The sequence below is a fragment of the Choloepus didactylus genome, chromosome 3 (assembly GCF_015220235.1).
Source record: "Choloepus didactylus isolate mChoDid1 chromosome 3, mChoDid1.pri, whole genome shotgun sequence".
NCBI classification, from domain to species: Eukaryota; Metazoa; Chordata; class Mammalia; order Pilosa; family Megalonychidae; genus Choloepus; species Choloepus didactylus.
Window position 1 is genome coordinate 124,899,780 of NC_051309.1, and position 26,217 is coordinate 124,925,996.

The 26,217-nt window shown below is 36.4% G+C and overlaps 1 pseudogene; it reads left to right on the forward strand.

Annotated features, from left to right (window-relative positions):
• LOC119530410 overlaps positions 1-21,328 on the forward strand; it is a 103,814-nt pseudogene extending 82,486 nt beyond the window's left edge.
• The last annotated feature ends 4,889 nt before the right edge of the window (positions 21,329-26,217 follow it).

The following is a 26,217-nucleotide window of genomic DNA, read 5'->3' on the forward strand; positions in this document are numbered from 1 at the left end:
TTTTCCCTTGGTAAGTCATACCTTTTTTGTCTCTCACTTACATTTAAGATGAATTTTATAATCATTTGCTTTCTTGTTTGCACCATATTGAATTCTTTCTCATTTCTATCTGGATATATTTTTTTGTCTGTTTTCCTTGTGGCTACCATAGGTTAACATTTAACATCCTAAATATAGATCATATCTGGTTTGAAACCAACTTAACTTCAATATCACACATATATACTTTTCCTATACTCCTTTATCCACCCACCATTTTTTTAATTTGTTACCACATACAATATCTTTGTACCTTGTAAGTCCAAAAGCCTAGATTTATTATTGCTTTTTATGCATTTTCATTTTAGCACCTGTAGGAAGTAAGAAGTGGAGTTACATGCCAAACAATATAATACTGGCATTCATAATTACCCAAATGGTTACCTTAGCACATGTCTATCTCTTTATGCTGCTGTGAATGACTGTCTAGTGTCCTTCTGTTTCAGTCTGAAGAACTCCCTTTAGCATTGTTTGTAGGGCAGATCTAGTGGTCATGCACTCCCTCAGCTTTTATTTATCTGGGAATGTATTAATCTCTCCTTCATTTTTGAAAGAAAGTCCCACTGGATATAAAACTCTTGGCTGGCAGTTGCTTTCCTTCAGCACTTTAAACATTTCAACCCACTTCTTGTCTCCATGATTTCTGATGAGAAATCAGTACTCAGTCTTATTGGGATTCTCTTATATGAAAAACATTGTTTTTCATTTGCAGCTTTCTCCCTATCCTTTGCATTTGATAGTATAATCAATATATGATGGGGTGTACTTTTCTTCATGTTTATCCTGTTTGGTGGCCTCTGTGCTTGTATGTGCATATTAATTTCTTTTTTTAAGTTTGAGAAGTTCTCTGTCATTATTTCTTTTACTATTCTTTTTGCACCTTCTTCTTTTCTTGTCCAGAACTCCCATAATGCATATACTGTTGTGCTTAATGGTGTTCCATAACTGTCTTAGGCAAATTTTGCTGTTAATATTTATTTTTTCTTTCTGCTCCTCAGCCTGTCTCATTTCAAGTGTCTTGTATTCAAACACACTGATTTTTTTTTTCTGCTTTTTCCCATCTGATCTTGTTATCTTCTTGGACATTTTCATTTCAGTTATTGTTGTCTTCAACTGCAGTAATTCTGTTTGGTTCCTTTTTGAAATTTCTTTTTACTTAAACTTTCATATTATTTATTCATTGTTTTCCTGATATCCTTTTGTTCTTTCCCTGTACTTTCCTACACCTCCTTAAACACTTTTAAGATCTTTTTCTTTAATGCTTTCTTTGACAGTCTCATATTATTTAGTATTTTCTGTATTTTATTCTCTTCTTTTAGATGCCATCATTTCCTCTTTCTTTAATTTGTCTTAAACTCTTTTGTTTCACACTGTACCTTTTAATATTTTAAAAAGTTAAGTCTAGAGTTTACTCCCTGGGATGTATGTTTCCTGAGTGTGTAAGCAGCTGGTGAAAAAACCAAGATTTTCTTGAGATTCAGTCCTCCTACCAGGAATGTCTGCCCAGGGGGAATTCACTGTGTTGGGTTTACCCTGTCTTACTGGGCTTTTGCTTGTTAGTTGTTTTGGACTTCCCCCATTAACAGGAGTTTTGTTTTCCCCTCTGTTTTCCAGGGCACAAAACTCTCTCTCCTGGTAACTGAAGTCTACTTCTATGGTTTTTTTATACTTCTTTTGTTATCCCAGGCTGCTTTTGCCTAAAGGGCAAATTCTGGAAGGAGGGCCACACAGGTCCCAATTCCTAGCCAAAACAGGACATTGCCTTTCCTAGACCAAACAAGACCAGGAATCCATGAAGGGGGTACAGACCAGCTCCAAAGTGCCCTATGTAGGGGGTCAGGAAGGTTGCTAAGAACTTCTTTGATGGATCCCCAAAGCTGAGCTTTCCTGTCCTGTCCAGTAAATGAAGCCCTTCAGCTAACTGTCATTTGCAGTCTTGAGGAAGTGCAAGATCTTTAAAACTCCATTACCTCTGCCCCTGTACACATAGGGTTGAAACCATAGCTACCAATGGCTTTGTCTGGGGCAGGTTGAAACAACAGCTGACCACAGAGCTAGGACCCAGCAATCTAATTGAACCTGCTAATCAAAACCAGTGATCAGTGATTGCCTGTGCCTACCCCTTTTCTTGGGGAAGAGGACCTCTGTGTCCCTTTATGTCATCAGCAGCTAGCCAGAGACTTGGCCCTGCAGAGGTCTGCCATGACAATGTGGGATGGGTGCTAGTAGTCATTAGGCAGAGTAAGCATATCATAGTTCTTTACTATAATTTACCAGCCTCTTCCTCCCATTCTTTCCTGGATGCTGTACAGTGTTCTTCTGGCCTCTGGAGTTTCAAAATAGTTGTTTCAGACATTTCCAGCATGTTTAATAGGTGTTTTGGTATAAGGGTTGAGTCCTGAAGCCCCTCCTCCACCATCTTCCCTGGAAATCTCTCCCTATTCACATTTGATAATATAATATTTGTGCAAGTGTTTTTTTTCTTTTTTAAAGTTTAAATACTATGAAAATGGACATGATTTTTGAATGCTTCTTTATGTAGCAAAAAAATGAAACTTAAGGGCAGCTGTATCACTGCTGTTTCCTGGATTATGAGTTCCCTGATTTACCCCTAGTAATTAGTAATGTGCCTAGCACTTAGGAGATGCCAAATATGTGTGCTAATGTTCAAGGAATAAACGATTGAATCTATTTAGTTGTATCTGTTTCAAAAATGAGATGACAGTGAAGACAAGCTTATAGACTGGATACAGTTTGACAGGAAGAGTTGTTGGGCAAGTCTTTGTAGATTGAAGGGATAGCATATTAGAAGCAAGAGACAGAGAGAAAGCCTGAGTGCATCAGCCCACTTAAGGAGGAGTTCACCATGGGTATTCTGAGATGTTTTCTAAACATTTCTTCATTCCTTCTATAGATAACATAAATGGGACTAATGGTATATAGAAATATTCATGCCAAATCACCATAGGGCATTTAGCTCTGGCCCCATTAGGGCTCTTCTTCCAAAGCTCAGCTTTCTTGCCTTCCTAACCAGCATAACTGTGATTTCTTTAACTTTCTCAAGAATGCATGATATATAAATAGCCAAGAATGTTGAAAAATTTCCAACCTCTTAATGAAACAAATGTAAATTAAAGCTGTGTGTGTGTGCGTGCGTGTGTGTGTGTGTGTGTGTGTGTGTGTGTATGTCAGATTGGCAAGGATTAAAAGAATCAATGCCTAAAGCCTAAAGCATATGGAAATGGATACTTTAAAAAAATACTGCTGGTGAAAATGACATTGAAATCTTAAAAAAAAAAAAAAAAAAAAAAAAAAAAAAAAAAAAAAAAACTATTGGCAAAGTTTATCAAAAGCTTTTTAATTCTGCATATTTCTAGCAATTTATCCTAGGGGAATACTTATGTAAATTCAAAGATTTTAACCTCAAGATTATGTACAATAATGGAAATTTGGAAGCAACCAAAATGGGGAACAAAAGGAGACTGATTAAATAAATTGTCACATTCATACAATATACTACACAGGTGTTCTAGTTTGCTAATGCTGCCAAAATGTAAAACACCAGAAATGGGTTGGCTTTTATAAAAGGGGGTTTATTTAGTTACACAGTTACAGTCTTAAGGCCATAAAGTGTCCATAAACAAAGAATACCTTCACTGGAGAAAGGCCATTGGCATCCAGAAAACTTCTGTTAGCTGGGAAGGCACAGGGCTGGCTTCTACTTGCTTCTAGGTTACGTTTCAAAATGGCATTCTCTAAAATGTCTGCATCAGCTTCCAATGGCTGTCTTCAAAATGTCTGTCTCAGCTCCAGCTTGCTGTGAGCTCCTTCTGTCTGAGGTTATATAGTGCTCCAGTAAACTAAACAAGGCCCATGCTGAATGGGCAGGGCCATGCCTCCATGGAAATTATCCAGAGTTATCACCTACAGTTGGGTAGATCACATCTCCATGGACACTGAACCAATAGGCTCCAACCCAATTCACACTAACACGTCTGCCTCCACAAGAATGCATTAAAGAATATGGCTTTTTCTGGGGGACATAAATATACAAACTGGCACAACAAGAATTAAAACGATAAAAATCTGTTCTAATTGATATGAAAAGCAAAACACTCATGATGTATTACTAAGTTTTAAACAAAGATAATAATGGTTTATTTAGGATAATTCTTTATTTCTCTTACCTATCTATGTGGATATAGATGGATAAACAAAATGTTGACAGTGGTGTTCTGAGAGTGTTAGGATTAATAGTGATTTTTTTTCTTTTTGCGTTATTTTCATTTCCTAAATTTCCCACAAGAAACAGGTATTATTACATAATAACAAAAGTTTTAAAAATCTCATTCCAGAATAAAGTAGCTCATCCATCTTTTTCCAATCACCAATTTACACCTTTTCTAATCACAGGCAAAGTTAAGAAAGTGAGAGAGCACATGTGGGATCCCCAGACCTTGGGCATCCCCCCAGGGCCTTGAAGTCTGCACACAGAAGCTTGAGTGACCTAGGTCAGTTAAGGCTTCATCTATTCCTGTAAAATCAAGTGCTAAATGTAATCTATACTCAAAAGTACCTCCTCCCTGAGACTCCCTGTGATACTGTTATCCACAAGATAATCTATAATCCCCCTTCCCTGTTGATTACAATCAATCCCTCCCAAGCTTGCAAGACCCCTGCTTCTGCTTTATGCTTTCATACCCATTGAAATGTCAAGCCCTTTTAACCAGCCTATTCAGCCCTCCCAAAGTGCAAAGTATCTTCACTTTGGGCTCTGAACCCACTGCCATTCAGAGCAGCTCCTGAATCCATTCAGTGAAGCTCCTGAGTTCAAGGCAACATGACTCAAATATCCATCCTGTAGGTAAGCCTCATAATAAAAGCTCATGTCCCAGAACATGTCTGGTGGTTTCTTTAGTCCTTTGGCTACAAAAGCCCTCTTGGTCCCTGACAATTTGCCTGCTAGTCTGGAGACTAAAGAAATCCCAAGCACTGATGACATGAACTTGTGGAAGAGAAAGGGGAATTCACTGGGTGGGATACTGGAGTGGCCTAAGACATCTATGTGGGGAGGGAAGGCTACCCTTCTAGGTGAATGGGGTCCATGGAAGGAGCATGGAGATGTGTATAACTCCCTGGCTGGACTAATACCCATGCTGCAACAGGCCACAGGACTAGTAGGATCTCATGAGAAAAAGGAAAGCCACCAGACTGCTGCAGCAGTAACCTGGCCATTCACAGAGGCTGTGTGTGCAGCCACAGAAAAGGCCTTAAAGGCTGATGTGGCAGTCTACCACTTAGAAGAAGAATTGAAGTTAGAAAGGGATAAGCAATTGACCTAAACAGAATTGAAAGGCACTCTAGATCAAAGTTTAGAATCCAAGTGCACTAGAGTAAGAGAGCATAAGCTGACTGGTACCCTAAAGTGTGGTACACTGTTGATTCCTCATCAAAAGATGATGAGCCCCTGTCTGACTGGGAAATTAAAACTGAGGAAAATAAGCATGCACATCCTCTGGTCCAACAAAAGGTGACTTCTGAAGATGTACTGTGGCAATATATCAGTATAAATTACCAGGGTCATTTAATAGCCCTGTCTGGCCAATAAAAAAAGTAATGGTACCTGGCAAATGACCATTAATTATATCAAACTTAATTTAGAAACTCCTTTGTAGCTGTATCAAAAGTAGCTACCTGGCATGATATGAATACTCAATTAAGCCTATTTCACTTTGTGGTAAACCTTGACAAAGCTTATTTTAATATTTTAGATACTTCCAGCCAGACTGCATCCACCTTCATTTAGGAAAACCAATGATGGACATTTGCTTTTCTTCCAAAAAATACCTCCATAGTCTTACCATCTGCGATGGACTGGTAGCACAAGATTTAATGAAAGGACACCCCTTATGTTTCACTATAATGATGATATCACACTAACCAGTAATTATTACCCAAAACTAGGAATTGCTGCTAGCACAGTGGTGACCCACCTTGAAAGTCAAGGATGGAAGATTAAATCAAAGCGAATTACAAGAGCCTGGCCATTCTGTCAAGTTCTTGGGTATTGTCTAGTTGGGTAAAACTAAAGCTACTGCCACAGCGGTTGTTAAAATACAAAGTTATACTACACTGCTAACTCTTAAACAATTAATATCTTTTCTTGGTTTATTAGGTTATTGGAAACTTTTCATACTCTATTTAAAAATTTTAAAACATTTTTAAACCCTAATTAGAAAAGGAAAAGAATGGGAATGGGATTTTCCATGGCAGGTTGTGTTTATAAAAGCCAAGTGAACTATCACACAGGCACAGGATTTAAGGGGGTGGACCCAAATATGCCCTGTGTATTGGATGTGGCCAGTGCCAATACTGGCTTTGGTTGGGGTTTGTGGCAAAAGCAACAGGCTAAATGTGTAACTATTAGATTCTGGTCCCAACTTTGGAAGGGCACAGAACTCAGATATAGCCCTTTGGAAAAGCAATTGTGCACAGCTTATAATGCTGTTACAAGTTGAAGGTCTAACTCAAAGGTGCCCAACAACCATACCCATACAGAATGGATACAGGACACTGTAAACAAGCCCCATGTGGGGAGTGCTCAGGTGAGCATGCTGACAAAATGGAAAGCCTACCTCCTAATGTGCAGCATTTTTGACAACAGCTCTTTACAGAGATCCATGAAATTTTCCAGTGGGTTGAGCTGCAGGCTGTATGGATGGTAATTTTCCATGAACCAGAAGACACCTCTACTGTCTGTACAGATAATTGGGCTGTATATCAAGGGCAATCAGTATGGGTGGCCATGTGGAAGCAGGAGCAATGGACAATGGTTGGCTGTCCCCCATGGGGGGAAGGAACTATGGGAAGACATCTGGATGGCCTGCCAGAAATGTAAGGTAACTGTTCTATTAGTTAGGGTTCTCTAGGGAAACAGAATCAATGAGAGATATCTATGAATATAAGATTTATAAAAGTGACTCATGCAACTATGGGTATGCATGAGTCCAAATTCCACAGGGCAGTCAGCAAACTGGCAACTCCAATGAAGATGTTTGATGAACCCCTCAGGAAACAAAATGGCAACTTTGATGAACTCCTCAGGAAAATGAACTGGCAACTTCAAGGAACTCCTCAGGAATCACTTTGCTGGGCAGCCAAAGAAGAAGTGAATGTCCTCTATCTGTCTTGCTTAAAAGTCTTCAACTGATGATTGGATTAAATCCAGCCAACTGCATTCTCTCATTGTGGAAGACATGCCCTTCATTGAGCCATCAGTCACAGCTGCAGACAATTGATTGATGATTTAATAAACCAGCCTGTTGGTTTATTAACCAGCCACAAATGTCCTCAAATCCCACCTGTTTACCAAAAACATCACCTCTAGCATAACAATTATTAGAGGCACCGCCTGCCCAGTGACAGCAATGGTTAGGCCAGTGTTTGCTTGACCAGACAGCTGGGTACCATCACCTGGCCAAGTTGACACATGAACCTAACCATCACAACTGCTTTCCATATTTCTGCCCATACATTAACTCATTGCCAGGTAATGAAGAAGCAGATGTCCTAGTGAAATTCCACAGCCTAACATCAACAATGCATTAGGTGACAGAATAGTTTCATTGGAAAACCAGGCTCTGAGGGTACCAGCCCTTGCTGAAGCTGGCACAGCAGTTTCAGCTGCCTATCACCCAACAAGAGTTAAAAGGAGTAGAGAATGCTAGCCCCTCCTGCTCACTGTGACAGCTCAGAATGCTTCCTCACTGACTTGTACCCATTGGACGAGACCAGATTCTTCTCACCTGGTGGTGAGTAGACTATATTGACCCCCTTCCTCTGCCTAAAGGGGCAAAATGTACCTTTACCACCATTGATACAGCTATGGTACTGCTGCTGGCCTTCCCAGAGGGCAAGGCCAACTAACAAGCTACTATACATAGTTTAGAAAAATTAAGTGCCTTTTTCAGGGTCCCCACTCACATGGACAGTGATGGGGGACCTTGTACACCAGGAAATTAACCCAGGCCTTGGTTACAGAACATAATGTCCTTTGGACATTTTACTTGCCTGATTATCCCACAGCAGCTGGGTTAATTGAAAGAATGAATAGCCTTCTAAAGGCACACTTAGAAGGATAATAGAAACTCCATAGAACATTGGATTCAATGACTGGATGAGCATTAACTCCAGACTGAAAGCAGTGTCTTCTGCTCCGGTGGAAATGGTAACTGCGGGGCCCATGCAAGCCTTATGAATTCAAATAAGGAGGGCCATCTGCCCCCAAGCCTCAGTGAGGTAGTGATAACCTGCTCTTGCCTGTGCCACAAACACTAGAAACTGGGGAAAATGAGGTCAATTGGCTCTGGTTCTTGCCCATGCAGCCACGCTGGTTGAGATTCCTAAGCCCATGGGGTATTATGACAAAGCTTATTTGTATTTCCCGTCTGGGACCCTCATCCCCCAGGGAACTGTATGTGTAACCTTGCAAACCCAAACTTCCTGTAGATGTGCCCCAAAAGGCTACCCCCAGGGAGAGAAAATATGGCATTTAAAAACCCCCCTCACCTGGAACTCTTATATCCACTAATGAAAACTCAGATTATATATTGTTCCCACATGTGCTATTAATTCTTGTTTAAAAATTGTGTATTACTATTTCAATAATGCATTAACTAAAGTGTTTTAAGTATTTAGCATTATTCTAACAAATTTTAATTGTAGTAGTAATTGTATGCTGTAGAATGTTTGCTTGAAAATGGTTTTCAAAATTATTTTGGTAACTTAACTATAAGATGTATAAAGGATGTTTTGTATTAAAAGGAAAAGGAAAGTAGTTTTGTCCTAAATGGTTGTTTCAGAATAAAAAAAAGAGAGAGAGAGAAGATGTAGGACAAAACCTGCATGGATATTAAAAAAGTTGCAGGAAGTTTGTGGAAAGGGAAACTTATCTCTGTGGTCAAATTTAGGAAATGGAAAAAACTAGATAAAGAATAAAGCAAACTGCCTGGTAGTTTCATTCGTTAGCTATTTTAGCCCTAGGTGTATCTGTGCTTTAATTAATATTCAATGTTGTGTATATGCACCTGATGACTCACAAAATGTAACACAAGCTCCTAATTGCATGCAAGATCATATACAAAATATTGAACATTTATCTGATGAGCCTTTGTCCAAATGGTTTAATTATTTAACTTGGCCATGGTGCCATTTGTTAATAGGGTTACTGTCCATATGTACTGATTTACTTGTACTCTGCTGCTCACTGTATTGTTCTTGTGGATTATGGGTGCAATGTCTGTCCTACGGTCAATGCAAATTGCTGCATTGGAGTGGAATATGGGAACCTTGGGCACAGGGCATCCTCCAAGGGCCTTGAAGACACAGCAGCTTGTGTGACCTAAGTCAGTTAAGGTTTGATCTATTCTTCTTGTAAAATCAGGTGATAAATGTAATCTATACCAAAAACTACCTCCTCCCTGAGACTCCCTGAGATACTGTTATCTACAATATAATCTATAATCCTCCCCTCCTCCCTGTTGATTACAATCAATGCCTCCCTACATTGCAGGACTCCCACTCCTGCCTCATGCTCTCATACCCTTTGGAATGTCGAGGCCTTATAATCAGCTTATTCAGGCCTCACAAATTGCAGCATATCTTCACATTGGGCTCTGAACCCACCGCCATTCAGAGCAGCTCCTGAATCCATTCAGAGAAGCTCCTGAGCTCAGGGCAACATGACTCCACTTCCCACATTGCTGGTAAGCCCCACAATAGAAGCTCATGCCTCAGAATGTGTCTGGTGCTTTCTTTAGTCCTTTGGCCACAAAAGCCCTCTTGCACCATGACCGCACAGTTTGGCTGAAGAATGAGATTCTTGAGGAAAATCAATAGGGAATATGGGTGACAAATTAGGTGAAGGCATCCAAAAAAACAGGCAGATTAGTTAGAGGAGCCTGGCTATATTGTTTTGAAACTGGGCAATTGCTGTACTCAAATAAAATGGGCAGATTAGAACAGACAGAGCAAGAAAATTGAAAGCACTGAATTCTGCATTATAAAGGTTTTTCACTTATTTCTTCTGAATTCTCAGAATACAAGTGGTGCAGCATAGCAAGGTCCCTCAGGATGGGATCCTGTTAGCACTCAGCTACCATCAGCCAGAAAAGGATAAGAGCTGCTGAGGCCAGTCCCACCATTGCAAAGTATACCAGTCTATGAGAGACATTAAAACACCAAGAAGCAGCAACAGTGCAGTTTGGGCTCTTCAAAAAAAATTTAGTTGTAACAGGAAACTTGTAATTCAATGTTTACATCTGCTAAAGTGGAAATGCTAATGATAATATTGTAATTTTGATTTAAAAATTCTCTTTTTAGACCAACCTTACTCTTATTAGATAATGGAAGAAATACTTAAAGAGTATGAATTTGAAATGAAGCCAGATGATTTACCTAAGGATAATCATAGAGTATGCTCCATCCCTGCATCCAATTATTGATAAGAAAGGAGATTTGACAACTCCCAAATGGAAAAGAACAGGGAAATTCAAAGACAATTGATGACCCTACTGGAAAACACTGGTTCTGAATATGTTAGCCAAAATATTTAAACCTATAGAACATGGTAAAGGGATTATCATATGACATGTTTGAAGGAAAGCAGACCTTTTCAAAGCCAAAATGCATTTTCAGAAATTGTTTGGCAGATGTAAAAAAAATATCAAAAGAAGTCTAAGATTCAAATGATCAGGAATAATTTCAGAGGAACTAAATATGTAATCAGAGAAAATAAAATCTATATTGGATTGGATAAAGTCAGAATTAACACTTTAGAGAATAGAAACAAATCTGAGAAGCTATCCCAGAATGAAGAAGAAAAGTTGAAAAGTACAAAAGATCAAAGCTATCAGAGAGAAGATTTGTAGCTGTGGAAGGAAGAAAAGAGAGATACGATTTATGAGTTACAGGAATTTCTGTAGAAGAATACATAAAACTTAAACAGACTCAAAAATCAAATCTACAATTGAAGAAAAATTGCCTTTTCTAAGATAATACCTTAGTACATCGATGGAAAGAGCACATAATATTAAAGAAAAGAGAGCCACTTCCTTATCAAATACTCAAAAGATAAGGATTGGAAAATATTCAAGGAGTGTTTAGACTCAAAAGAATAAATTCAGGTCAGTCTCAGTTTTATTGGAACATTAAAAACAAGAATTTTTATACATTTTTGAAGGAGTTACAGTCTTTAGGGACATTGTCTGTTTTGTTTAATTCTATATCCTTAGCAAATGGAAAAGGGTCTACCACCTAGAAGACATTCAATAAATATTTTAATGACTAAATGAAGACTAGCAAGTTGTTCATCATATGTGAAAGTAAAAGACATTCTCCAAAGTTTAATTTACACCCCAAACGTCCTTCATGGGCAACAAAAGAAACCAACTAACATTGTATTTTGGCTGATGAAAAGATGTAATTCATATTTTGAGAATTGAGAAGTACAGCAAGTGACAAGGGGCTTGGGAAGCTTCATGACTTCAGACTGACATACCTGTGATCCTAGTACTCAGTGTAAAGATTGCTTATCAAAGATGATTCTGGAGGAAACTCTAAGGTAAATAATCTTGCCAAGAGTGTGCCAATTGGATATATTATGTCCACTTCCCCCCCAAAAAAGCCATGTTCTTTTAATCCAATCTTGTAGGATATTTGGATTAGGTTGTTTCCATGGAGATGTGACTCACCAAACTGACTTTTTGATTAGAATATTTCCATGGAAGTGTTACCCCAGCCATTCAGGGTGGGTCTTAATTAGATCACTGGAGTCCTTTGGGGGACATGAGAGAGCCAACAATGAGGCAGAGAGATGCTTGGAGATGCAGACAGAAGAACATTTTGGAGATGCTAAACTAAGAGATGAAGCTCAGAGTTGGCCCCAGAGAAGCTAAGAAAAGACTGTCAGATGCTTAGAGAGAAAGCCACTGGAATCAAACTGAAAGAAATACAACCCAGGAGCAAAAGACCAGCAGATGCCAGCCACCTGCCTTCCCAGCTGACAGAGGTGTTCTGGATGCCATCAGCCATTCTTCAGTGAATGTATCCTCTTGTTAATGTCTTAGATTGGACACTTCTGTGGCCTTAGGACTGTAAACTTGTAACCAAATAAACCTCGTTTATAAAAGCCAATCCATTTCTGGTATTTTGAATAATGGCAGCATTAGCAAACCGGAACACAAGAGGTTCTTTCACTCATGATCAAACTAAGCTCTAATTAACATAAAAAAAATAAATGAATCCCTCTTCAATTGACTCTGACTTCTTTAAAAAAAATCAATTTAGTGTGAAAAGAAATAAAACATAATAGTTACTATGGCTAAGAGATTTAAAATAGATTTTGGGGTCATTCAGGTGGTTACTCCTATGCACTGCTCAGGCAGATATCACAAACTCCCAAAGTATGCACAAGCAAGAATGTTCTTCAAAACCCTGAGGACATCTGGACACCATAAGCAAACCACAAGGTAAAGAAGTCAGTAAACAATCTAACGTAAAGGATATTTGGAACAGCCCTAATATCCACCAATCATAATTCTTTACAAACAATTTATACAATCCTCTTCCTTTTCCTTAAAAACCCTTGCCTCTAAGCCCCAAGATGGGATACTATTTGGGTTGCTACCTAAATCTGTGCTCTCCAATTGTGATTCTAAGACTCAGCACATGCTTTTGTTGCCTTGAAGCTCAGTTTGTTATTTCTTGGTCAACACCAGCTATTCCTAATTATATGCTTCCCTCCTTACCCCCAACACATACAGAACAGAAACATATCAAAATATGTTTTCCTTTGGGTGAATAATATATACAATATATATAATTTTCTTTTCTCCATTTTCTAATTTTACTTCATCAGATAATAAGATATCTATGTTGAATAATTCTTTGGTTTGAAAATCTCATAATCGTAATTTCTAGATGACGGCCTTGGTGAGTAAACATCTCAAGAGATGTATAAATGAAAACAGGAATCCTGTTTTCTATATTATTGAAAGAGAGTTCCAGGTGAGAATCCAGTAAAATACTCATGAGACAAAACCTCTTCTCTTTTGTACATGGCTTGTTTGATTTTGATAACTCCTTATTCACATATGTTCTGAACACTTTTTCCTCTTTAAGTTGGCTATTAAACACTTAATCGTATACTTTCAGCCAAATCAACAACTGAAATTAGAACTTGATCCTGCATCTGAGCTCTTTGATCCATGCTTTTTCCCTCCAAGGTATCACTTACTTTCACAATGCAGGGCACTTTCTACAGTCTTATGTGATTCACCCATTTGCCAGAATGTGAACAAATGAAGCATGAAGATTTAGATAAAACTGTCTAAAAAAAGCACATGTTATTATACCACTAATAAGAAGAATTAAATCATTGGTCCTGCTGTTCCCCATGTTTCAAAGTCAGTTTGATTTTTGCAAATAATCAGAAAAAGAGAAGAGTCAAATTATCATTTCACAATGGGAGACACCCTGTCATTTATTACAGGATCAGCCTTCTGTCTTCTGAATGTAATGGAGTCAATGAGGATGGACCCAAATGAGTCACCTTCAGATGTAGTTATTATGAAAATGATTGGCCTGTAATCACTGGAACCAAGTTTATAACAGCAACCCTTTTTATTGTGAAATGTGAATGTTTTAAATGCGACAAGAAAGGCAAAATAAAATGAATATTTTTCTGTAAAGGGAAATAGATGCTCCTGATCTACCATTTTGGATTTGTTTACCTTTGCTTCTATAGTCCCTCTGACTATATGAGACAATATAAGAACAGAGTGGACTCTAGTATATCATCAGAATAGAGTAGTTACTGTTGGGAATAAGGAGCAATTCTTTATCTACTAGACATAATTAGCTACACAGAGTTTGCAATCAGGCAATTGGGTTACCTGCTTAGAACAGCTTAAGCTTAGAACAGCTTAAAGAATAGAATCCAAGTCTCATAAAGATGGATGACTATTCTAGGAATAATGCAGGATAAAAATATTTTGGATAGGAAAGAAAATAATTTCAAAAGTTGCCAGTATTGTGTTCTAACATCCTATTTAAAACCTTAAGTCACCTGATATGACCATTTGGTTGCTGAATATAGACTATCCTAGTGTTCTAGTTTGCTAATGCTGCAGAATGCGAAACACCAGAGATGGATAGGCTTTTATAAAATGGGGGTTTATTTTGCTACACAGTTACAGTCTTAAGGCCACAAAGCATCCAAGGTAACACCTCAGCAATCGGGTACCTTCACTGGAGGATGGCCAATGGTGTCCGGAAAACCCCTGCTAGCTAGGAAGGCAGCTGGAATCTGCTCCAAAGCTCTGGCCTCAAAATGGCTTTCTCCCAGGATGTTCCTCTCTAGCAAGCTTGCTCCTCTTCAAAACATCACTCACAGCTGCACTCAGTTCCCTCTCTTTGAGTCAGCTCATTTATATGGCTCCACTGATCAAGGCCCACCCTGAATGAGCAGGGCCACGCCTCCATGGGAACATCTCATCAGAATCATCACCCACAGCTGTGTGGGGCACATTCCAAGCAAATCTAACCAGCACCAAAACGTCTGCCCCACAAGTCTACAAAGATAATGGCATTTGGGGGACACAATACATTCAAACCAGCACACCTAGTATAGAAATTATTAGGAAAATATCCTTCACTTTTGCTAATAATATGCTTCATCTATTCATTCAACATGTATTTGAGTGTATATTCCTTATTAGGCAGCTATAAGATAAAACAGTGATTTTTATTTAAAAGGCACAACAAAAGCAAAGGCAAAATCCCTGACCTCAAGAAAAATGCATTGCAAATTTTCATATTGTTACTCAGCAACATTGTTAAATGATCTTATTAGTTCTAATTGTTCATGAATTATTTTGGGTTTTCCATGTAGAAAGTCATAACACCTGCAAATAAGAACAATTATTTATTCCAACTCTTATTGATTTTGTCTAGCTTTTGAGGTTTTATTGTACCATAATTTATTTACAAAAATTTTTAAAGCTTTGTTAGGAATTGATTTAAGATTCCTTTGTTTCTTTGTCATTTCATTTTTGATATTTTAAATGAAGTATGATACACATTAAAAAAAAAGTGCATGAAACTACATGCAAAACTTAATATATTACCACAAGAGGACATCTGTGTAGTCATCACCCAGATCCAGAAGTAGAACATTATAAGAATACTGGAAGTCCCCATTATGTCTCTCAAAATTATGATTCTTATCTTGCCCCCCAAAGAGTAACTAATATCCTAACTTTGAACACCATAATTTAGTTTACATTTCTAAGTAGTTTTTGCATCTTGATGCTATATGTTACCATAATATAATTATAACATTATTTATTTATATATTCGTCTGTTGATTAACATTTGGTTGTTTTCAGTTTTTGTATACAACATGAAAGGTTACTACGGATATTTTTTAATGTGTCTTTTGGCACATATATGCATGTATGTATTTTGAGTATATATGTGTAAGAGAAATGGCTGATTTGTAGAATAAGCATTTGTGAAGCTTTAATAAATACTAATATACAGTTTTCCAAAATGATTGTACCAATTTAGAATCTCACCAACACTAGGATTTTATATAATTGGTTTTTGACCAATGCATAATAATTCCTGTTGCTTCATATCCTTCCAGCATTTGGTACTGTGACGGTTAGGTTCATGTATCAGCTTGGCCAGGTGATGGTGCCCAGTTGTCTAGTCAAGCAAACACCGGTCTAACCATTTCTGCAAGGACATTCCATGGCTAGTAAATCAACCAGAAGTCTGGTTTATTAAATCATCAGTCAGTTGATTGCATCTGTGGCTGATTATATCTAATCATCTAAGGGATTGTCTTCCACAATGAAAGAATACAATCAGTTGAATTTAATCCATCAGTTGAAGACTTTTGAGAGAAAAGTGAGAGCTTTCACTTTGTCTCCAGTCAGCCAGCCTCTCCTGGGGAGTTCATCAAAGACCATCATCAGAGTGGCCAGCTTGGGGCCTGCCCTATGGAATTTGGACTTGTGCATCACTACAGTTGCATGAGATATCTCCTGATTATGTTTCCCTAGAGAATCCTGACTAAGACAGGTACCATTAACCTTTAAATTTTAGCCATTTTGGTGGGTGTGTACTCAGATTTAATTATGATATTAAAAATCATTTTCCTGAATGCTGATGAGGTTGATCATCTTTTCATATTTTTATGTCATTTATTATCTTAAAGATTTATTGTCTTGCCTTTCTAATCTATCTGAAATAGGTTTTTACATATTGTGTGAAGTAAGGGAAAAATTCTGATTGTTCCAGAACCACTTTCTATACTTTCTGCAGTGCTACCTTTGATATAAGTCAAGTGTGTGTCTCTATGATTGGATCAATTTCTAGATTTTCTATTATGTTCCAATGTTTTTATTTTGTCTGTTCTTGTAAACAGACAAATATCTTAATAACTATAAAATATCTTAATAACTATAGCTTTATAAGTAAGAGTTGGTATCCATTATAGTAAATCATTGCACCATGTTCTTCTTCAAGACTTCCTTGATTTTTCTGGGCCCTTTTCATTTCCATCTGAATTTTATAATCACATGGCAATTTAAAAAAACTTATTGAGATTTTTGAGACTGCATGGGATCTATAGATCAATGTGGAGAGAACTGACAACTTTAAATTTTGAATCTTCCAATCCATGGATATAGTATATTCTTCTATTTACTTAGGTTTCCTTTTATTTATATCAGCAATATTTTAGTATTTTCTACTTCTTTATTACTTTCTTTGTATTTTTTTGCACTTTTTTCAGTTATTTCTTAGGTATATTTTATGATATTGTTAATTTTTAGAATCATTTCCTAATTTGGGAATGTAGAAAATTAATTTTTGTACATTGAACTTATGACCAGTAATCTTGCTAAACTAGTTAATTGTTAATAATTTTTCTGTATTATATTACTGTAGATTTTCTACCCTTCAAGTGTAGTATTTGCAAATGTGACAATTTTTTTTCTTTTTTCCAATCTCCTCTCTCTCTCTCTCATCTATTTCTATATTGTCTATATATCTGTCTACCTATGTATTAACTGTTTTTGTCTTATTGCATAGTTAGAATCTCCGATGCTACTTTGAGTGTTATGGTGTTAGTGGGTATTTTCAGCTCTTTAAACATTGTTTCCATCCATTCTCTCTCTGCTCCTTTCGAGTCTCCAATAATACACTCTATTCTCTATCTTACCCTCTCTTCTCTAATTTCCACCCTTTTGTTAATTCCTGCTTCATTTTTGATGTTTTCTTCTAATAAACATTTACATTAAATGTTTAATTCTAGTTACTGTATTTTTTATTCCAGAATTTTTGTTTAGTTCTGTTTTGCCAAAATTCTCCACCATATATTTATATCCATTAATATATTAAGTATAACCATTTTAGATTACATATTTGTTAACTCAAGGATCCAGATTCTCTGTGGGTTTTTAAAATATTTTTTGTTGTTTCTTTTTTGTTTGGAGCACAGTATTTTGCCTCCTGCCTGGTTATTGTCTATCTAGCAACATAAATTTATGCAAAAATTTCTAAAGATATTTTGAGACTTACTATGGTGTTAGCGTCCTCTGGAAATGATTTATACTTTCTCTTTCCAGAAGGCTAGAATAAATCTCAGACCACCTTACAGAACTGATTATTGGAAGCTGGTCTTCAATGAAAAAGTATGTTTGTTTTTGCTTTGCCCTTACTCCTGGGGCTTAAGTCTTTGAAGTACCTGCCAAACCTATGAATTTATCAGCATTATTCACCCACTGGCAGTCTCTGAGCATCAATTTTTGTCTCCTTAGTCCACTGAGGGTATTGATTTCTTTTCAGTGTCTCATCCTCTCGGTATCCTCTTCCAGAATCTGCACGTACCACTAAGGGAAAACTGGTCAAACTGCCAGGCTTACTTCTCTGCATTTCCTTCCTTTTGCTCCTGTATCTTATTTCCATAATTCCTCACTGCCTTACTAGCTCTCCAGTGTTGTATTAGTCTACTTTTTCTAGTTATTCTCACTTCATTGGTGGAGACTATTTATCTAAAATGACTTTGCTGAAATTTGAAATTTCTTCTATTTCTTATATCCATTCCTGCAGATGAAGAAAATTACTGGAGAGAAACTTTCAGCAAAATGGAAAATACATTAACATTTACCAAACACCTATCATATGTCTATTACTTTACATTTTAATTAATCCTCCCCAAATTCTATGGAATTATTATATATCTCTATTTAGAGATTTTTAAAAATGGCTTGAACATTCCACTACTAATATTATCAAATATTGATGCATAATAAAACTGTCTGGTGTAGAGTTAGAACACAGATTCTAATTCAGGAGGAAGGGGTGGGGCCTAAAACTCTGTATTTCTAACAAGCTCCCAGATGAGGCTGATGTGGGTCCACAGACTACACAGTCCTTCCATCTTCTGACAAGGGTATCTAATCCTTTCTTATTTCCATACTCTCTTCCTTTATACACTTAAACAACTTCCCTTTATCTTAAGTTTACTCTGCCATCATATTCCAAATCATCATTAAATGGTCACCAAAATCATTATTTTAAACACTCATCTTACTTATTCCCACTTCTGGCTTCCTATGGTGTCTCTAAACTCCCAAACTCTGTCCATCTGCTCCCTCTCTGTCACGCTACCACCTTTCTTCAAAATTCATGAACTATAACTGTAGCTAGTTTTGAGTCTAGTTTAGTTAACAGATTTTTAGCTTCGTGTTTTCCAGTTTGCAGGTTTTCAGCTCAACTTTTCCTCTCATTGTTCACTGCTGTCCAGTAAATGAGGAATGAGTATTATCACGCATAACACAAATGGGGAAGGGCAACCAGACTTTCTTTCACAAACGAAGCGGAAGGAATTCTTGACGGTATTTTCCAAAGGGAAGTTTAGAAATGTCTGTGCCACAACAAGATAGGTTCATGGAAATAGGAAGAAATGTTGAAAAAGATGTTATCTAGGACTACTGTAAATAGAAGCAGGTTAAGGATAATGAAATAGAGAAGAGAAGAAAAATAATGATGATATTTATGTTATGTAAGAGTCTCTTTTTTTAGCCTTACAAATAATGCCAAGCTCATTTTCTTGGGGAAAGTAAGATTTTGCTTTTATTATTTAATGCTAAGAATGCTTATAATCTTATTTTTCATAAATTTCACTGTGAATTAAAGTTGATTAAATGTTTAGGTGGCTGTTAAAGTTGGCACTAATTTGTGAGCCTTCATTTATTCCAAGACTTCTAAGGTTTGTACAGTGGTTTCTGAAAGAAAATGTCAGCTGGACTCAAAATCCTCAAGTAATCTCAGCAATAGTTTGTAGCAAAGAAAACAAAATCTTTATTAGTAAAATTTCCAGCCAATTCAGCTAAAAACATCAGATGGCACTTTTAAACAGATACATGTGGGATATTGAGAGTGTACGGGTATTAAGGTAAACAATCAGTACAACGGAATAAACACAGTTCCAACGATTAAATTATGATTAGAAAACTAAGTGATAGAGTAACGAGGGTCAAATCCCTGGGAAGGAAGCCGCTGGCCTGATCATTTCTTACTCACGGGATGGGATGAGGCGGCTGCGGGTTGGCTTTTGGACCTAGGTCTCTGCGGCGGTCCCTCCACGTGCTTTTGGCGGCGACGTGGAACTGGACGAGTTGGGGATCCAAGAGGAAATGTGGGGTGTTCGGCTGCATCGCCTCAGGAGAGTGGCCCACACAGCTAGATGAGCCACATGTGATCACCCTGGGACCCTTGGGGCTGCAGCACCAGGGTCAGGAGAGTGCTGGTATTGTGAGCAGCCAGGGGAACACAGTACCAACATTCAAAACACACAAGAGCATGGATCTTGTAAATCACTTCTTCAATGAAGACAACTTAAAGAAATCATATACTTCAAATCTTGGAATTGGACACACGAGGTATGCTGCTACAGAAAACTAAGTAAGAAAATTGTCAGCTTTTTGTTGTTGAAACACTTCATGGGAAAATAGCGGTGTAATGGTGATTTGGTAAATACTGCCCCATTAAGGAAAAAAGATTCTGGGTCATGGTGTTGGTCTGCCGACTAGTTCCGATAGGGAAATGATTTCCCAGTTACTGGCATATACCACTCCTCAGGAAGGAGATGACACCTCAGGCTGGGTAGCAAGGATTAAAATCTTAATGTGGAAGCGCCTATAAGATACTCCCTACTTATCATGCACAGAGATGTTATTCATGCAGTCCGAGATCCTTATGGAAATTGGCCTCTATGTATTGGTCGTCTTATTCCTGTAAATGATATAAATGAAAGAGGGAAAAACTCAGAAACAGAAGAATGGGGGTTATCCTCAGAATCCTGTAGCTTTTTATCTATTGGTGCAACGTATTACCTTGAAATTTTGCCTGGAGGAATTGTGAAAATAACCAGACATAATGTCCAAACTCTTGAAACTCTATCAAGGTCTGAAGGCAATTCAACAGCTTTTTGTATATTTGAATATGTTTATTTTGCAAGACCAGATAATATATTTGAAGGCCAAATGGTTTACACAGTAAGATACCATTCTGGTTAGCAGTTGGCTATTGATGCACCTGTGAATGCAGATTTGGTCAGCGCTGTTCCAGATGCTGTGCCTACTGCCCTTGATTATGCAGTAAGGTGTGGACTTACATATGTGGAAGTGCTTTGTAAAAACCCCTATGCAGGAAGAATCTTCATTCAGACAAATATGCGGTTGACAACTTGGCATTGCAAAAGAATTTGGAGTTTTGTCAGACAACTTTATAAGAAAAAAATCATTCTGTAGATGATTCTGCTGTGAGAGACAATATCTTGTCTCCCATAATAAAATTTCTCAAAGAATCTGATGCAAGAGAGGTACACATTTGAGTAGCTTCACCACCAGTTAGAATATCCATGCTTCATGGGAATAAAGATTCCCACAAAAGAACTGCTTATTGTCAATAAACCAGAATTTAATCATCTTGCAGAATATTTAGGAGCAAATACAGTAGGGGGACTGATTTTATCTGTACTAGAAAGGGTGAAATATGAAAAACAGTAGAGAACCAAGAAATCATGATTCAAGGAAATGGAAATGATCTGAAATATTTTGAAAAGAGCAGTCATTGTACAGCTTGTCTCACCGAGAATACTCCATGGATTTGGAATGGCAGCTGGTGGGGGCAAATATGTTGTTTCAAGATATAAATTTGGTCAAGAAGTTACAGTAATTATGCCTTATTATCGAGTTACTATTAACTCAGTTGGTACATGTAAAATGCCACATGCTTATGTTTACTTTTTTGTTTTGAAAAGGCTACCAAAGTGCTATACCTTCTTTAATAATCCTAGACAAATATTTTGGTGTTATCTAGGGATTTGTGTGGTCCTTTCAGTTTTATTTAGTAGTTTAGTAAAACTCTGAGGTTACCAATTATGAGATTTTATACATTTAATTTCAGATATTCAACAGAAATGCAAAGATGAGGTAAATTTCTGTTTTAGAGGGGAATACCAGGTACTATATCTTCCCAAGAATTCTTAGACAATTTTGGAATGTTCTTTGAGAATTGTTGGAATTCAGTTATGGAACATTTTCATAACTGAACCTTGCTAATTGCATATGTTACAGCAATATGTGGCTTGTTTTTTTTTAATTTTTACATAAGCGTTAACTAGCATTCATCATCTGGTCAGAGAAAGCAGATGGTAAGTGGTGTTTGTCAAATCCAGGCTGTAAAGCACTTGCAAGAGGTTAGATCAAGGTAGGACATTTGATACAGACAGCGTAGGTGAGTTATTGTAACATCTCCTGTAGTTTGAATCCAGTATGTCTCATGGGTGTCTAGCCTCTTATTCTCAATGTAGTTATGACCTTGGCTTCCTTGTCTTAGACAAATCTTTTCTTTTTTAAAAAAATCACACAACATACTTGTTGTTACTCAGTTTCTCCAACTGTGAATGGGATGCTTATTACTAAGTAGGAATGTGAATAAGTGTCATGCTTTTATATTAAGACGGTGCATTATTATTAGCTTTTGAAATGTTGGCTGTTGAATGCTGGCTGTTGAATATTGGCTGTTACTCTGCGATTGAAATTGAAAGTGTGATCCATAATACTTAGTGCCCCACTAGCATAAGCCCAGCAAGTAACAGTACATTTGAAGAAAAAAAAATTTTTTTTTAACTCTAGCAAATCTTAAATTTGATTAATTATAATATGATTTTTATACAGTGCTTTATCATTCACAAACATATATATTTATGGGTATGCCCACATATATTTGTCCACATATAATTGCAGTTAAGTAAGTAAACAAACAGTAAGTATCCATTTGTTTAAGGATCAAGGAGACAACTACTTCTTTGGAATTGGGTGCCCATATTCAAGAATTAACTTATAATCACTTTTTCCTACCTTGTTTTATTGGGATCTAACAAATTAGATTTTTTAATTGTGAAAATACTTTGTGTTTTTTGCAGTTTTTCCTTGTAACATCTGAGATTTAGAATTTTAAGAAGACATGCCCTCTAGCCCCCATTTGTGAAAAATTTTATAAACATAAAAGTTTGTTTCTGTGTTATTAAGTTACCACAATTTGATGTATATAGTGTCCATATCCATTTAGAAATTTAATATTTATTAATAACTGAAGATCTTTCATTCTCATTTGGGATTAGACTCACATGTTATATTATTGCGGGCCAAGGTAAAATCTTGACAGCTGTTTAAGCTCACCTGCAGGAGCAGGTCAGATAACCTGTGGCACAAGCAAATCGGCATTGGAATAAATCCTTGGGACCATTTCAGCTTGTATAACCACTTGTCTTAAATGTATTCCCCATAGCAGCATAGAGGTCAAATTTGAAACTAGCCTTCCATTTTATTTTTAAAAACAAGAGACTCAGGGAAGGTACCAAACCAAAATCTCTAATTTGACTTTCGTGTTTTCCATGTTTTTTATTTTATTTTATTGAGTTATTCTATATTGGAAGGTAGTATTGTGACAGTTTGGTAATTCTGTAGATTTCTTAATGTTTTTCCATCATGGCCTTTTACTTCACAAGTTCCTAAAGTCAGAATTAAATCACATTTTTTTTTTTTTTACAAATTTAATATCATTTTGTTTAATTGCATTAAAATTATATAAAGTATTATAAACTGCAGGATGAAAAATTTGTTTTCAAAGGATCTATATTGTTGTGAACTAAACTAAACCTACTTTTTTGTGACTTCTGTGTGATGTCTTGATGATAAATATATGTAATAAGTATGTTTTTTTTTTAAATTCAGTTTTGTTGAAATATATTCACACCCCTTACAATCATCCATGGTATACCATCAACTGTTCACAGCATGATCACATAGTTATGCATTCATCACCACAATCTATTTCTGAACATTTTCCTTACATCAGAAAGAATCATAATAAGAATAAAAAATAAAAGTAAAAAAAGAACACCCAAACTATCCCCCCCATCCCACCCTATTTGTCATTTAGTTTTTATTCCCATTTTTCTACTCATCCATCCATACACTAGATAAAGGGAGTGTGATCCACAAGGTTTTCACAATCACACTGTCACCCCTTGTAATCTACATTATGTAATAAGTATGTTTTAAAAAAACTAAATGATAATGATAGAATAAGAGTGTTACCATATGATAGCAGTTATCAGTGAAACTGTACATTCCATCTGTGATTTAGAAAAGCAAAATTTTGACAGAAAATATGGACAGGTATTAGTTTTTGAATGCTGTGATTAGAAAAGCTCTAAAACATGCCAACAAAACATTTATTTCAAATGTTAATAATCTTTAATAAAAGAGCCAGTGTTCATTAAAAACAAATAATTATTGATCAATCAAGATTTGCTTAAGATAGTTACATAGTAAAAACAAATTGTTTAATACAAGAACTTTTTCACATTCTTATAGGACTGCCACTTGTCTTATTTTTTGATATCCTCAGTTTATTCACATCAACAAATAAAAAGGCAAATTGCAATGTGCTAAATGAATCTGAATTTTTTATTCTTTTAACCAAAGTTTAAAAGCAAAGAATAAAAAAGTTCATTCATTTAAAGCAAATATTACAAAAGTTAACACCTATGTCTATATCTGCTGTGTATATTCCACAAGTTAGTAAGAAAAACATCAAAACCACGATAGATACAAATGACTAAAACACATGAACAAACAATTGTCACATGAAGAAATAATATTAGTGAACAAGAAAAATAATTTCAGCCTTGCCTGATATGAAAGAAATTGAAATTTAAGATAATAATATAGTATTAACTTTGCTTATTAAATTAGAAAAGTAATTTAAAGTTAGAGAGCAATCATACTCAATGATTGCCAGGTATGAGAAGTGAATGCAGGCTTTATAGTGTCTGACAGTTTGGATTTGAATCCTGGTGATTTCAATTGCTGTGTGATCTTCTAATAAATTCTTGGCCTGTATGGGCCACTTTTTTTGTTTGTTTTCTGCAAACCTGAGGATAAAAATATTTTCTTTCTTGGATTGTAATAAGAAGTTAATAAGATAAGGATCATTTTTGTTTTTACTTATCAGTGATTAGCAGTGTCTGACATATGGTGGACACTCATGCCATACTTGTTAAATGAATAATGGGATAAATGAATGGATGAAAAAACAAATGTGAAAAGTGGCTGTAAGAGCACATAACAAAGAGACACCCCACAAATGTTTATTCCTCTCTTTTTTTTTCAAAGCCTGCAATGAAATTTTATATTGCTGATGGCAATATAAACTAATTCAACCCTTTTGGAAATTAATTTGGAAGCTTCTTGTAAAAGACACACAATTTTTCAAACCAAACAATCCTTCCTCTAGGAATTTATTCTTCAAAGATATCCTAAAGATGACAAATGCTTTAAGTAAAAACATCTTCCATATATAATGCTAAGTATAATAGTTAAAAATATTGAGCAACTTAAATGTCCATCAACTGAAAATTTATTGATTAAAATACAGTATATTCAACCACTTGAATAATTTATAGCCAATTTAAAGATATGCAGATCTTAATTAAAAATGGAGGACATATTTTGTTTAGTTCTGGTTTTTGTTTGTTCATCTTTGTAGCACCTTTAAGAGCTTCTCATCTTGTTTTATCTTACTTGTTTTTAATTTGGAAAATACAGAAGATGCAAAATAAGAAAGTAAACATAATCCCAAATCCATTAGTTTATCAAATTATCATATAAAGAATAACCAAAGTGACTTTCCTATCATCAAACATCCAATCCCACTTCTCCAGAAGTGACTACTAACAGTTGGTGAATATCCTTCCTGAATTTAGCAGAGATCACATGATATATGTTGGTCAAAATCATCAGTGTACAAAATTGCAATGTGTTCCAAATACGTAACTATTGATAGGGCTTTACGTGTATATATAGGTTTGGTATTGAATTATGTACCCCAACAAAAACATTTTCTTAGTCATAATCTGCCTTCCCATGGATGTGAATTCATTTGTCAATAGGACCCTTTGAAGACGTATTGTCAGTTATGATGCAGACTCCTTTGTGAACAGGATCTTCCAAAATCTCATTTAGCAATGGTCAGATTGGATAAGGGCAGGCCTTATTAAAGGAGGAAATTCAGACGCAGCCAGGGAAGGCCACAGGAAGAGCTGGAAGTTGAGAAAAGCAGACACGAGGAGAGAGATATCGCCATGTTTTACAAGCAGCTAGGGATAATTTAAAAACAAACTAATCCAAACTAGTTTACATAGTAGGAAAATGTTTTGGCTAGCGTAACTGAAAATCTAAAGACAAGGCTGGCTCTGAGTCTGGCTGAGCTAGCATACTAGGAAGGAATCAAACTCCAAGTTCTTTCTTTTTCTCTGCTCTAACCTCCACTGTTACCTTCCTTCTCATATTACTCCACTATCTGGTCTTAAGATGATGTAGCAACTGAAGATACCTACATATTTGTTTGTCACAAATGTAAGAAAGGTGACTCCCAGAAATTCTTTCAGAACAGTGAAGAGGAACTTTCCCATAGCTCCCTGCAAACCACTACCAGTCTCAATAGCTTGACTATTGCCTGTGCTTTCTCTGA